The sequence below is a fragment of the Micromys minutus genome (assembly GCF_963924665.1).
Source record: "Micromys minutus genome assembly, chromosome: 7".
NCBI lineage: Eukaryota > Metazoa > Chordata > Mammalia > Rodentia > Muridae > Micromys > Micromys minutus.
Window position 1 is genome coordinate 48,551,608 of NC_137976.1, and position 12,809 is coordinate 48,564,416.

At 39.4% G+C, this 12,809-nt stretch overlaps 1 protein-coding gene and 1 pseudogene across 4 annotated transcripts in view; one reads left to right on the forward strand and one right to left on the reverse strand.

Annotated features, from left to right (window-relative positions):
- Positions 1-10,238, forward strand: part of LOC308422341 (OX-2 membrane glycoprotein) — a 32,306-nt gene extending 22,068 nt beyond the window's left edge. For 2 of the 3 annotated variants that reach the window (XM_080918885.1, XM_080918887.1), the window contains one exon: positions 4,187-5,221. The gene's annotated coding sequence lies outside the window, so the exon portion shown is untranslated. Of the gene's footprint in view, positions 1-4,186; positions 5,222-10,133 lie in introns of those variants that run through there. The other variant, XM_080918886.1, reaches the window with a different exon arrangement.
- LOC308422860 (large ribosomal subunit protein eL21-like) lies at positions 1,533-2,024 on the reverse strand (annotated as a pseudogene). Its single transcript has one exon. The product of its transcript is annotated as a large ribosomal subunit protein eL21-like (transcript).
- Positions 10,239-12,809: the final 2,571 nt, after the last annotated feature.

The following is a 12,809-nucleotide window of genomic DNA, read 5'->3' on the forward strand; positions in this document are numbered from 1 at the left end:
CTGCTTTTTGGTCCTTAGTCATCACTGACTGTAACATTAGCACCATGGGTTCTTTTCATTGGAATCTCAATTATTACGTACTTCCTATATCTCTTTACTCCTACACCCATCACAGTAGCAAGAGTTACTGACCTTGTCCTGATATCTTAGTCATAGGTAAGTCCATTTGGATTCTCTGTAAGAGCAAAGTAAAATATTACACTTAGCACTGAATGTTATGATATCAGATAAGACCAAATGGGTCTTTCCCATCGATCATAATTTAGTGAGACACAAGTTTCTAACTAGGCATGATGGTACATGCCTATAATATCAACAACTGCGATGTTGAAACAAAGGAAATTCAAGTTTAAGATTAGTCTGTGCTATGTCGTCAAAGACTATCTAAAGAGGAAAAGAATGGAGATTTCTGAGTCTCTTATATTGAGAGAACAATATTATGAGGCCATTGTGGGTATCAAGTACCTGGGTATTTTCCTCATAACTCTTTAAAATTTTTACTAATAAGCCTCACTTGACGTCATTAGCCCATATACAATACAGTTCCTTAAAAAAAAAAACAACCCACAGAACTAATAAATACTGTACTTTGGCATGCACATGAGTGTACACACATGCACACACACACACACACACACACACACACACACACACACACACACTCACACATGCACACCACAATGTAGCATGTAGACAAATGTCCTCTTGGTGACTTTTTTCTTTCACATCCAACCTTCAAACTTCAATCCAACCTTCTATTTTCACAATGGAGTGTTATGAAAGCTTCTGCAGACCAGAGAGCACCACAGTGCAGCTCATTTCTCTTTTCAGTAAACAAACTTGATCAAGCTCGTCATGCTCAGTTAGTGCTTCCAACTCTAGAACTTTCTGTGGTCAGTGGTTTATAAAATTTATATCATTTATACAACAAAGAGAAAAGATTGGCCTTGTATTTTGTAAGTCCTTTGAAGATTATTTTTACTAAGTATGATTGGGGCTTTTCATCTTCAAAATGTGTGTATCAATAATTTTAACTTGACAATTTTATTACTTTCTAGACTGGCAAAATTATATCAATAACATATAATACAATGCTTTGAATGTATGTACAAATTATGAAACAGCTAAATCAAGCTAAGAGCTACCACTTCTTCATTATATGTTAAACTGTTACATGAGAACACTTACAATCTAAGGTTTTAGTAATTTTCATGTGCTTGATGATCTTGTGACTATAGTCACCATGTGTTACAACAGTTTTCTGGAACTCATTCCTTTGTTTAACTGAAATTCTCCTCATCTTCCCAGTGCTGCTTAAGATAATTCTACAATTGTATTTCTGTCTTCAATAAGTCAACATTTTAACGTTCTCTTTTAGCATAGGAGATTATAAATCTACAGAATTGGTTAATTTCTGATCATTTATTTGTTTTATTAGCAACTATAATCACTGCTTCACCTATTCTGATAAAGTCCTATTTTATTTATTTTTATTTTTTTTGTAGTCTGGGTCCTTTATTTCTCTTTGTACATTAGGCCATGAATTCATAGGGAATGGGCTCCCGCAGCTCAGGCTCTTTTCCATTAGTCCTCACAAAGTGCGCTTCTCTGGGTGGTGCAGGCTGGCGCTTCAGCTGAACCCAGGTGCCCTTCTCCTTGGCTTCCTTTTTCTTCTGATTGTTCTCCTTCACCCACTTCAGGAAGCTGTCTCTGCTCTTCAAGTGCTTGATGTGCTCAATCTGCACATTGATCCTCTTAGCCAGAATCTTGCCCTTAATTTGCTTGTTTACAATGATGCCCACAGCATGCTGGGTGACATTGTAAACTCTTCCGGTTTATCTGTGGTAACACTTATGGGGCATTCCTCTCTGATCAGTGCCCATTCCCTTGATGTCTACAATATCACCCTTCTTGTAGATTCGCATGTATGTAGCCAAAGAAACAACTCCATGTTTCCTAAAAGGCCTAGAGAACATATAGCGAGAGCCTCTCCTCTTTCCTTTTGTGTTCGTTATGTTGGCAAGTTAACTGAAAGATCTAAAGTCCTATTTCTTTAAAACAGATAGCTGGGTACCTTTGGACCTATCCTCCTTCCTCTGCACTCAGAAATTATGAGCAATTACTGTAGTTTTATTAAACAAATGCTGTGAAGATTTTAAAAGAAATGCATGCAATTAGAAAAATGCGGAAAAAGCCAGTACCAACTAGCTTAGGGGATTCCCAGCAGAGTTGCTTTGGCCAAGTGATTTAGTCCAAGCGTTTTCCTCGTTTATAACTTTAAGCTACCAGCAATTTGTCCATTGGCCTATGCCATTAAGACTCCATTCACAACACTGAATCATATTAAGATTCCAGCAAGTGCTGGTGTCTATTGTTACTAAGTCTATGGTCCCTTTTAGCTTTATCAATGTGTATTTAAGTGTTTGCACACACAATAAAAGGAGAAAAGCTCAAGGAGATGAGCAAAGAAAAAGACATGGGCATTACAGCAAGCAAGATTTGAGGAAACAGAGCTCAGAAACTGATTTGAACACAGGAATTGGAGAAACTGGGAAGCAGAGCACACAGTATTCATTTCACAAGTAGGTTTAGAAGTTCAGAAGCAAAACAAGCTGAGAGGGGAGAAAGGACAGAAGGTGTGTGTGTGTGTGTGTGTGTGTGTGTGTGTGTGTGTGTGTGTGTGTGTGAGTGTGTGTGTGTATTGAAATGAGGTTATGATGGCTAATATAGATTTACTGACATTGGTAATGTAAATTGTTTTAGTTTGAAGATGTGGAATTATTTTGGTTAATTTGGGGGAGGGAGATAAGAGGGCTAGGATGACGGGAAAGCTGGTTATTTAACACCTGTATGTATTGTCATATGGATTATATATGACTTGTTATAGATACATTTATATTAGACAGAGAAACCATAGATGAACTAATGGCTAAGGATACTATGAAAAACTGAAAATGCCATTGTGAGCACACCATATATAGCATACAATGAAAGAAAAGGTTGGGGAGTGGTGGCCATTTATTTAAGATTATTAAGAGGTCAGCTTCTATGGGTTCATTAGAATAAGGAGGACCTGGAAACAGAAAATGAGCCAGCCATGATGGAGAGCAGAGATTGTTGACCTCTAGAAAGAGAGTTACAAATTTGCAATCTCAAAGAAAGAAAAACCATTAAGACTTTGGAATACTCCAACATGGAGTATGATCTGAGAAAGTATGCCTACCCTAAACCTACTTCTTACTAATCTGCAATAAAGCGTAGCTTCAGACCAAATGATGGCATAATAACACCCTGGCAGGGTGAGTTCCTGTCTGCTAAGTACAATGACTTTTAAAAATCAATTACTGCATAAATGTCTTCTCTTTTACTTCCTTTTTATTGTAATAACCCACTTGTATTAAAATATTACACCATGTTAAGGGAGAAGGTAGTGATCTCATGAATCACTGATAGCTAATCCTGAAAATGTTGGCATCTAAAATATGTAGAACTCTGGAAGATCCAGTAAAATGACCTAAGAGGACAGAAATGGGAGGGATGGACTGAGGTTAAATAGCAGGTCTGCTATCTTAGTATCTACATTCCTTGTGGGGAAGCTGACCTCCTCCCATTTAGGAGTGCTAGTGCTAAGCAATCAGTAACTCTTGACAAACTTCATGACTACTTAGTGATTTTTCCAAGACTGATGTCTGCAAGTTACAACCAAGAGAAAACAAAGCTGAGTATTCTTCTCAGCTAGAACCTCTCTGATCACTTGGTTTTCTTGACCACTTGTCTTTCTTTGTAGCATTAGGTGATTTGCTAGGACATTGCTAGGTCATAAGTGTATGATCCCAGCACTTGAGAGGCCAAGGAGACAGGTTCCTTGAACCAGATCTTTGTTAGTTCAAAGACATTCTGGGCTTCTCAGTGAATCAGTGAGTTCCAGAACAGCCTCCTCAATTATAGAGTGAAATTTATATCCAAAAAAAGAAGAAAGAAAGAAAAGAAACACACAGACATACACATAGAGGTGGGGGAGGGAGAGGAAGAGGAAGAGGAAGAGCGAAAAAGGGAGGGAAAAAAACTAAACAACTCTGTATTTCAGTATTTTTTAATGCTGCTGTTAATTGCTTCAACAATGTTGAGAAATTAAAAATGTCTAATGTTGACAAACTTCTGTTTTTTTTTTATTATTATTATTCAGAGCTCTAGAGAAATTATACAGTACCCTGAACGTGTTTCCCTGGTCTACTTGAATCTGATGTGAAAGAAGAAAAAGGTCATTCTCTGTGGGACATAGAAAGAGCAAAAGATGCAGAAGCAAGCCTGTGAGGGAATTGACTCTTTGCTGCTGTCCCAGGTCCTCAGTTGTTTGCATTTCAAGAGGAAGTCCTGTGCCTCGGCTCTGTTGAAGGACTTGATTTTTGTAGAGAAATGCAGTTTCATGCTGTTAGAAAGACACAGGACTTAGAATCACCAGTGCCAAACCAGCTCTCAGACCGACTAGGGCTCCCACCGGAGGGACAAATTGTAGTCAACTTACCTCACAGAGCTTTTTGGTCCTTGTACAAAGTAGAGAGGAGAGGGACCAGAAAGTTTGCCATGTCTGAAATCTGATGGAACTTTAGGAAGAAAACTGAAGAATAAGCAAAAGAAGAGAGAACACAGAAGGGTCCAAAGAGTTTCTGAGAGTACCTTTTGCCTTTCTGTTGGTGTCCCTGCTCCGGTTTTGTTCTTAGGCCCACCAGTGTGTTTCGCTGTTGTTTGAGTATATAGTCAACTACCTGCTACTGTTCTGCTGATTGTTGGCCTTGCTAGACTCCCTGATTCCTCTGCCATTCTCTATGTGCTTCTATGAGGGTTACTATGATGAAAATAGAGCAGAATTTAGTGTGAAGTAACATTGGCAACCGTAATGTGTCCATTTAACTTATTTTTATAGCACTTAGGCAATATTGTTAGTCTTAGCGAGTAGTTTACATCTTTACAAAAGCATGCTTTTCTTGTCCATTTGGCCCACAATATCACCCTCTTTGAGGCCATTCTGAATCTTGTCTTGTGTAACAATAATATATTATGAAAACAGATATGTTAAGAATTTCCTGTACAGCAGTCAGATGTATATGCTCTCTCTCTCTCTCTCTCTCTCTCTCTCTCTCTCTCTCTCTCTCTCTCTCTCTCTCTCTCTCTCTCTCCCTCCCTCCCTCCCTCCCTTCCTCCATCCCTCCCTACTCCCCACTCTCTCAACTTCTTTTTCTATGGCTGTATTTTTCTCAAAGAGAAGGCAACTCTGGAATACAATTGCTTTGTTCTGAAGACATTGTGAGCTATTAATTCTTAACCTTTGACAAAACTAGTGAAGTTGCTTTCTGTATCTTTTGCTTCATCTGTCTCTATAGTGTGACCTAGAAATTCAAGTGTAAGTTGTTTTTATTGTTGAACTGGATATTTATATACATGGTATGATTTCCACATGTTATTTAATTCTGTATAATTTCCTATATTTGTATTAAAATACCAAGCTATTAAAAGTGTCAACTAAATATTTGATGTGTGACATTCCCTTGAGAAATATAGAAATAAAGAATAACACTTGGATTTTTTTTCTCTGTATGTGAAATCTTTAGTTGACCTTTCTGCTTACTCATGGGGTAGTGTCTAGTGTGGTTAATGAGAGCTATGGTAAGTGAGTGTCTTTTGATGTGATTCTAGAGTTATGGAGTTTCCTAAGTGTGCTCTCTTGGTTTTACCGTTAAATGCCACACCTCACAAAGGAGTGGCTTAGACTATTTCTGGTACCATAGCAATGAGCACTCCATCTTGCTGTGTTTCTGGTACCTTGGCTGAATCATTTCCATGTCAGGCAAGAGGAGTAAAAGAAATATGTCTCCAATGTGTGGTTTTCAGGACTCACTTCTCTCATAATTCAAAAAAATTATTAAGGCCCACAAAGAGTTTCTGTATGAAATTACTTATGTGTCTTGATAGCTGCCATATCTGAGGTGGAAGCATACAATTTAAAAGGAAATATATATAAGCACATGGAGCTGTCAACATTGTGAACACCACCTGTCATAGTTTAGGGTCAACTCCACAGAACACTGGTAAAAGAAAGAGCTAAAAGCACAAATAGGTCATTGTACTGTTGAAAGTTTCATTCAGCAGATGCATTTAAATGGACTTGTCACAAAACTAAAGATGGATAAATTAAAAGATAGGTAATAGAGCTTTATGTGTAACTCCTATCTAGAAGTTGCACATACAATGTAAGTTTTTGATCGTTCAGCCATCTATTAATTGATTGAGGCCATTACCTTTCTTAGAGTTAATCTTCCAAGTAAAGACTTCAGAGAACTCTAAATTAAGTTTTTCCATAATTTATTGTTTTCCATAATGTACATCCCAATCACAGCCCCCCTCTCCCTTTTCCTCCCAGTCCCATCCTTACAAATCCCTCCTCCACTGCCCCTCTCAGTCTTGTCAGAGAAGTTGGAACCTCCCTGTATACCACCTCTTTCTGGGACATCTAGTCCTGGAAGGACTAGGTACATCCTCTCCCACTGAAGCCCAACCAGGTAGTCGAGGTAGAAGAAGAGACCTAATGGCAGAGAACATACCTAGACAGTCCTCACTGCACTTGTTAGAGGATCCACATGAAGAACAAGCTGCGTGTTTGATACAAACGTGTAGAGGACCATGTTCCAGCCCATGCATGCTCCTTGGTTTATGGCCCAGTCTCTGAGAGCTCCTATTATCCCAGGTTAGTTGACTCTATAGATTTTTTTGTGGTGTTCTTGACCCCTCAGACCTGCTCAATTCTACTCCCAACTCTTCTACAAGATACCGAGAGTTCCACCTTATGTTTGGCTGTGAGTTTCTGCATCTGTCTCCATCTGCTGATGTATGAAGCCTCTCAAGAGACAAATATTCTAGATTCCTATCAGTAAAGTACCATTATAGTGTCAGGGATTGGCTCTCTCACATGGAATGAGCTCAACATGGGGCAGTCATTAGTTAGCTGTTTTTTCAGTCTCTGCTCCATCTTCATCCCTGCACATCTTCTAGGCAAGAAAAAATTTGCCTTTTTCTCTTCTGAAAGTCATTCTTGGCTATAGAAGATGGCCACTTCAGTCTCCAGGTTTCCATCTAGTAGGAACCTCAGCTAGCATCTGTCTCTCTCTTCCTCTCTCTCTCTCTCTCTCTCTCTCTCTCTCTCTCTCTCTCTCTCTCTCTCTCTCTCTTCTCTCTCTCTCTCACACACACTCTCTCTCACTCTCTTTCTCTCTCTCTCACACACACACATACACCCACACACACACATACACACACTATCAGAATATTGAAGCAGTTGTACCTAAGCCAGGAATGTTTGATAGAGGCATCAAGCAGCAGGGTTGGAGAGAAATAAGAAAGAGAAAAAGGAGTAATTAAGAACATGCTCAATTCTCTGGTATCAATGGGAGGAGAGGTCTTTGGTCCAGCTAAGGCTCATTTTCCCAACACAGTGGAATACCAAGGCACAGAGGTGGGAGAGGATGGTTGGGAAAGGGAGCGCCTTCATGGAGGCAATGGGAGGGGGAGGGGGTTGGAATTGGGAAAAGGGGAATAACATCTAAAATGTAAATATCCAATAAAAATTAATTTAAAAAAATAACATGCTCCCTTGTTCAGAGAAGGTAGATAAACTAAACTTGGAGTCTCACTTTCTCTCTGCATGCTTCCTTCTACTGTCTCACCTAGGTCAGCCTTCCCACACTGATTCTGAAATTTCCACTATGAAGGATTCTTTGTATGTTTATGAATTAAAAAGGATAGTTCAAACTTTGCACATCAAAGCAGAACTGGGAAAGTTGTAAAGTTTTTGGTTCACAATAGTTCAGTTACATACATCTTTGCTAAAATTTTAGAAAAATCCCACAATAGTGGTAGCTCATTCAGAACCAAGGGGGAAACAAGATTTCTTTGGTGCTAAGCTGAAACTGAAGATGAGGTTTGGTTTTCTCATAACTTAGTTACTCACCCTGAGAGTGATTTACTGCCATGGGCAAAAAAGAGAACAAAGTCCCTGATATTACTAGATAGTGTAGGTTTTCACTTTACATAGTGAGTTACAGACTAGCCAGGACAATATTGTGCCTCAAACAAATACACAAACAAAGCAAACTAAGCAACTAAAGCAGTTACTCTTATAAACAAGAATTTTATTTTCTGAAATAAACTGAAAATAATTCTCTCAGTAAATTTTAGAGATTAGATTGTTTTGTATTCTCAAAATATCTCAATTTGACCTCAACATTCCCTATAGTTCCTTGGGCTAACTAATTCTTAGGAGGCCACAGAGAGCCATGACATACAATGCAAACAACTCAACCTATGCACAGGTATCATAATCATTTGAGCCTCCAGATTATGAAAGTTACTGAATCCCACTTTCATGGTTATTAAAAATGAGAGTTCAGTCAGAAGTGGGCATTTGAAATAGGGTTAAAATTCCAGTTCCAACTTCTTGGCTTTCTGTCCAGTATTTGTCCTCCAAACTTCCGTCCACACCCATAACTAAACCATGACCCACCTCGCATCTGATTCACCAAGGTTTCCTGTTTCCTTTATCAGTATGTTGAGCCTCTGTCACCTACTCTGATTCTACCTCCCAGTCTAAATAATGATCTGTCTCCTGAGTCATTGCTATAGCTTCTTCATTAATTTCTCTGCTTCTCTTTCCTCTTCTCTTCAGTATATTTTAAATATGACCATTTTAAAATATAGCAAGTCAAACTCTTACACAAGATTCTGTACACATTTTACCTCTCAGCCCTGGCATTGTCTCCCTGTCTAAAGTCTCTCAGATTACTTCACAGTTCTTACCATTCTGCTGACAAATTACCCCACCTCCCTCTGCTGACTTTCCTCCTTTGCTCAATTCACTAGCTACTATACTGTACCTGGTACATGTTTATTCTGTCTATGTTCTACCTCCCTCACTACTTCATAAGCATCATGGGGGATTATTTTATTGGCTAATTAGTCTTTACTGGACTTGAGATATTGCTCCATAGGTTAAGTGCTTGCCTAGCATGCACAAAGCTTCTAATTCAGTCCACAGTACCGCATAAGCCAGGTATGGTGGTGCATATCCAAAATCCTGAAACCTAGGAGGTGGAGGTCAGCCATTCTTGGCTACATGGCAAGTTCAAGGCCAGCTTAGGATACAAAAGACACTGTTTAAATCAAGACAAATCAATCAGTTCATCCAATAAATATTCCATGAATAAAGTTTTTGATTCACAAATTATGGGAGGGAGGAAAAATTCATAAACTTTGCCTTTGTGCGTTCTCTCTGCCCTGTAGAGGAACATGTGACTATGTTCTCCAGTAAAAAGTAACTTTTAAAGCTGAATTACTAATGGAACTATGGAGACAGCTTAGTCAAGTTTACCCCCAGGCCCACAGAAAAATTCATGTGCACTAGTGCAAGCCTGTAATTGCAGTTCTGAGAAGGCAGTGCTGGAGTCTCTGGATTACAATCATTCACTGCCATATCTAGGTTTTAAGCACTGAAGATTCAACTCAGGTTCTCATTCCTGCAACCCCAGTGCTGGAAGAGAGTCAAGAAGACCCTGGGGAGCTCTAGGAACAGTGAAAAACCCTGATTTCTAAATCAATAGGTAGGTAGGTAGGTAGGTAGGTAGGTAGGTAGGTAGGTAGGTAGGTGGGTAGACAGACAGAAGAAGATATACCCACACCACACACACACACACACACACACACACACACACACATACACACACACACCCAGAGAGAGAGAGAGAGAGAGAGAGAGAGAGAGAGAGAGAGAGAGAGAGAGAGAGAGAGAGAGAGAGAGGCCAAAAACAAATACATGTACAATTACAAATTTGGCAGACTTAGAAACAAAATGGAAATCATATTTCGTTCCTGGCTTTTATGGACTAGCCACTAAATCTAATAAGAACAATGCTCAGTAGGTCTAATAAACTCAGAGCTGTAATAAGTCTGTTTCAGTGAGTTGCCTCAAGGATGGATGGTGGAATCTATAACATGTGCAAGTTCATGTGCTGAGCCATTCTACCTGGTGGCATCAAAACCCCAGCTGAACCTCTCATGTGCCTCTTGCCCTCTGTTTTTTTTTTCAGGTCCTTTAGGCCAACACAGAAGTAGAATGGACATAAGGTGGACACTTGAGGCCTAACTGTGGTTTGACTTTGGAAGCTTCAGGGAATGCTGACTCAGAGACAGAAGTGGCATTTTTTTGGTTCTGAGAAATCAAAGGGAATGTCAAAAGTTCAAGATCCTGCTTACATGAAGTTCATTGACTCCCTTAGCATAATGTTGTAATGTATCTGAGCTTCTTTCCTGTCACTGTGACAGAACACGCTGAAGAAAGCCAAGAGGGATAAAGGGTTGATTCTGGTTCACAGTTCAAGTTACAGCCCATCATGGTATATGTGTATATGGGGATGGAGATGTAGAGGGTTCACATCCATGGTAACTGGTCACATTGCAACTACAGTCATGAAGCAGAGCACACACTTTGCTTTTAATCTAACACTGTCCTGGGTGCCTGCCTATGGAATGTTCTTGAATCTTGTTAATACGGGCTTTTCTACATCAATTAACCCAAAAAAACAACAACAAAAAAAAAAAAAAAAAAAAAAAAAAAAAAAAAAAAAAAAAAAAAACAAAGAACAACCCTTAACAGGCATGTCTAGGACCCCATCTTCCAAGAAATTCTAAATCCTGTCGAGTAGGCATTAGCACCAACTACCAACCCATTGACCTTAAAATCTGGACGGTGTGACCTTTTCCATGACAGTTGTGTTCCAGATGAATACAATTGACCTCCAGGGGGGTCTTTCTCCAGACATGTGTCACTAAAGCAGAGGTAATGCCATCAGGAGATGGTCAAAGGTCAGGAGTTACCTGGGAACTCGGCAGTTGCTTTGAGATTTTTCTTTCTGATTCATGTTAATAAGAAATTAGAAAAGTATCACTTCTACTATGTACAGTTTGGATGTGATAGTCTTCACTTGCTTTTTTAACTAAAAGAAAAGAAAACAAACAAACAAGCAAACAAACAAATCAGAAACTCAACCAAACCGGTTTCAGGTTGTCTGGAAGTAGCCCTTATATTCCAGTCTGTTTAGAGAGGTAGGCTGAAGTTCAGCTGCTCTACTATGCTATTTAAAGTACCACACAATTCTGAGGATAGTTGCCTCTGTATCTAAAAATTCCCTTACATCTTAGGAAATATCTTAGTTTCTCTTTTTATAAATAAATGGCATTATCATTTCTATCTTGTGCCAAAAAATAAATAAGATGGGAGCTTTAATAAAATGATCGTAAGTAACATATTGCAGGGACAGATGGCTCTGTGTGCAATACTGGGAAACATTAAATTTCCCATGAGCAACTAAACAAACAGTGAAAAATCTGGTGGAGGCAGCAGATCATTTTGAGTGGATGGGATTGGCCTATCAGGGCTTGGGAAATGTACCTGAAAGGTATCTGTATTTTAAGTGGGAAAGGATATCTTTTTCCAATGAGTTTTTAAAAGGATTGGCCAGTTCAGAGGCTGCTAACACATGATTGGGAGCCATCAGGGCAATGAGACACTTTCTCATGTTAGAGTCAATGTTAATTTACTCGTGAGGAGAGAACATAGTCCTCAATAGATTCACAAGTCTGTCAGATTCACATTGTGTTTCACTTGGCTGGAGCCTATCCAAGTGTCAGTTTAGCCAATAGACAGTACTTTCATACTAGCAGAAGTTAGCAATAGATGTTGTTTCAGAGGTTGGACAACACACAGCCACTGAGTAAACTGAAATTTTATGCTATATGTAGTCCATGAGGTACAGTGGCCTGAGTCTCCAAGGGTAAGGCTAGATGACATTCCCAGATATTAGAAAAATCTCACAAGAATCTTCTTTCTTTCTTTCTTTTGAGGGAAATTTTATTTATTTATTTTTTCTCCTTTTTATTGGATATTCACTGTATTTACAGTTCAAATATTAACCCCTTTCTCCCCACTCCCATTCACCCTTTCCCTCAACTTGTTTCCATGAAGGTGCTCCCTCTCCCACCCTCTCTACCTCAGTGACTTGGCATTTCCCTACACCTGGGAAATGAGCCTTCACTGGACCAAGGCCTCTCCTCCCATTGATGCCAGACAATGCTATCCTCTGCTACATATGCAACTGTAGCCATGGGTCTCTCCATGTGTGCTCATGTTTTAGTACTGGGAAGCTCTGAAGGGTTTGGTTGGTTGATAATGTTATTCTTCCCATGGGGTCACAAGCCCTCTCAGCTCCTTCAGTTCTTTCTCTAGATCCTTCAATGGGGTCCCGGTGTTGAGCCCAATGGTTAGCTGCAAGCATCCTCAACTCTAAATGTATGGCTCTGGCAGAGCTTCTGAGGAGGCATCCATATCTGGCTCCTGCCAGTAAGGACTTCTTGGCATCAGCAACAGTGGTTGGGTTTGGTGGTTGCATTTGGAATGGATCCCCAGGTGAGGCAGTCTCTGAATAATCTTTTTTTTCAATCCCTGCTCCTCTATTTGTCCCTGTATTTTCTCCCATGAATGATTTATTCTTTCTAAGAAGGACTGAGGCATCTACATTCTGAACTTCCTTCTTCTGGAGCTTCATAAGGTCTGCGAGTTGTTTCTTGGGAATTCAGAGCTTTTTGGGCTAGTATCTGCTTATCAGTGAGTTTATACCATGTGTGTCCTTTTTTTTTTTTTTTTTTTTTTTTTTTTTTTTTTTTTTTTTTTTAGATCTCATTTGAGGACTTCCCACAAGCCTTTTCTA